The sequence below is a fragment of the Borostomias antarcticus genome (genome assembly GCF_949987555.1).
Source record: "Borostomias antarcticus genome assembly, chromosome: 11".
NCBI lineage: Eukaryota > Metazoa > Chordata > Actinopteri > Stomiiformes > Stomiidae > Borostomias > Borostomias antarcticus.
In genome coordinates this window covers 3,513,032-3,515,797 of record NC_140244.1, presented here as the reverse complement: position 1 = coordinate 3,515,797, position 2,766 = coordinate 3,513,032, and the positions used below count along the sequence as shown (strand labels likewise).

Sequence of the window (2,766 nt, the reverse complement as noted above, 5' to 3'; positions counted from 1 at the left end):
TTCCATAGGGGGGCGTCAGTGTTGCTCACTACTTCTACCATGTCATGAAAATGTTGCCATTTTTTTCATGAACACTGGATATTTATTGAGTATTTACAGTAGCTGTATACAGTACTGTTTACTGTAAAACATGTTGATGCGCTGTGGGCTCAATTTTTGATATTTCAAAAATCTGTGTAGATTGTTTGTGGAGGACAGTCTGAAGATGCAGCGTAGCAATTGTGGTGACAATTGACCAAAAATGTGGGAGGAGTAGGGTTGGATAGGTTTTACAGTTTTTGAGAAAAACGTGAGTGATGGACTTCATAATTCCTGCCAGTTCGAGGCATATGGACATACTGTACGGTGGCCTGTGAGGTAATCTGTGATCCAGACCACCATGTCGTGGTCTACTGTACCTGCGTGGCTGGGAGCTTCTCAGTGAGGATGGTGTTGAATGAATGCACTGGAAAAATACAAAAACACGACTGTCACTGTGCTTCCTGGTCTCTCCGGGTGTGAGTAGGTAGATGACGTCATCGTCCACGCTGATTTGGGCCTGGTAGGCAAACCGCAGGGGGTCCAGGGAGTTACTCACCATGCTGCAGCATCAGTCTCTCCCAAGACCTGACGGGCATCACGCGGGACAGCTATCTGAGCAGGCCCCATTAGTTTAGCTCAGTCATTTACACATTTGGCCAGTTCTATCAGTCTATTCATAAACCAACACATTTTGAAGAAAAACCCAAATATTTCTATGAGGGGTCTAGGTCTATAAATTTAGAGTCCAAGATGGTGGACTCATACACGTTCCTGGGAGTGCACTGAGGCCCTCTACAGGAAAGGACAGAGCAGACTGTTCTTCCTCAGGAGGCTCAGGTCCTTCGATGTGTGTAGCAGGCTGCTGAGGATGTTCTACCAGTCTGCTGTAGCCCGCGCACTGTTCTTTGCTGTCACCTGCTGGGGAAGCAGCATCAAATTGGGGGAGTCAAACAAGCTGGTGAGGAGGGCTGGCTCTGTTGTGGGGGTTCTGGACAGCCTGGAGACTGGTGGAGAGGAGGATGAGGGACAAACTGGTTTATTCTGGACAACCCCTCCCATTCCCTCAATGACGAGCTGTGGCAGATGGGGAGCACCTTCAGCCACAGGCTCCTCCCACCCACAGGCTCCTCCCACCCAGGTGCAATACGGAGCGGTTCAGACGTTCCTTTGTGCCAGCGGCCATCAGACTGTATAAGAGTGCCTGAGTCTATTACTGAGTTCTATTAATACATCCATGGCCTGAGTGTTCCCTGTGTCATAGAGGTACATGTGTATTACTAGATATATCTAGACAGCCTGGATGTATGTATCTATACTCCTTGACATATCTACCTGTATAGTTATATTTATACCAACTGAATGTATGTAGGTACATATATCTTATCCTATTGTATTCTATACTGCCGTTACTGTACATACAGTATGGATGTACTGTATATAGTCCCTGATATCCCTCTTTTTATGCTGCTACCCCCCTTATCTAGAGTTTTTTGTGTTTTTTTTCTTTCCAACCTTTCTGTAATTTTCAACTGCTAAAACGCCAAATGTCCCCCTGGGGGATCTATAAAGTATCTATCTATCTATCTATTAGTATCCATCTATCTATCTATCTATCTATCTATCTATCTATCTATCAGTATCCATCTATCTATCTATCAGTATCCATCCATCTATCTATCTATCTATCTATCTATCAGTATCTATCTATCTATTAGTATCCATCTATCTATCCATCAGTATCTATCTATCTAATCTCACAGGTGCTTCATTCTATCATTTCATTTTGACATGTCTATCAATTTGTTCCTAATGTCTCATTTCAATAAATCAGTGTTTTGGTGGGGATCCCAATCAAAGCACCTATGCAGATTTAATAGGTGGGAAAAAAATAACTCATCCTAATGTAAAGTGTCACACACTATCAGGGGGGTTTGTGTCGTGAGCAGCGTGTTGTTTTCAGAGGCTAGTGCAGTTTTGTTTTACACAATATGCAAATTAACAGTACATTTGCTAAAATAAAAATCTGCTTTTTGTTTCTTTTTTTCTGAGATTATATTAATTACATCCTGTAACTAATAATGTTTGAAAAGAAAGTGAAAATGTTATGATGGTTTTTTCTTCCAGTAATGGTTCCAAGTTGGTCCATGCTGCACCCCTCCTCCGACTTCCATGAATATCCCTCTGGTTGTTTTTGCGTAATCCTTCCGACAAACCAACGAAGGAACAGACGAACTAACCAACACATCACTGAAAACAACAGATACAAAAACTCCTTCCTTCCATTATCAGTTAGTCTTCTAAACTTGGACCATAAGCAGTGATGATTGTATTATGTATGAATGTATGAATGCATTTGAAACTTTATGTTTGCACATGCACTAATGTGTTGTTTTGTCCTTGTTATGGCACCTTTGCACTGTATGTAGCAGCCTGTATGTCCAAGACAAATTTCCATCGGGTCAAATAAATGAATCTTGAATCTTTAAAACGCCTTCTGCCCTGTTCTGTCACTGAGGTGGGTGGACACTAAACACTCAGGGACCAGGACCATGACCATGACCAGGACCATGACCAGGACCATGACCAGGACCATGACCAGGACCATGACCATGACCAGGACCACGCCTGACAGAAACCCAGTGACCTTTCTCCTGTGTCTTTACAGTACGTCTTTATTTATCCGTTAACACAAACATTTCTCATCAGTTCACATGGTGTCCCAGCCTAGGGACCTGTAACAATCAA

The 2,766-nt window shown here is 42.8% G+C and overlaps 1 protein-coding gene across 1 annotated transcript in view; it reads right to left on the bottom strand.

The window, feature by feature from the left end:
- Positions 1-2,705: 2,705 nt before the first annotated feature.
- The window catches only part of usp48 (ubiquitin specific peptidase 48), a 28,027-nt gene continuing 27,966 nt past the window's right edge, over positions 2,706-2,766 (bottom strand). Inside the window, exon 28 of the mRNA XM_084446267.1 lies at positions 2,706-2,766. This exon is cut by the window's right edge and continues 143 nt beyond it. The gene's annotated coding sequence lies outside the window, so the exon portion shown is untranslated.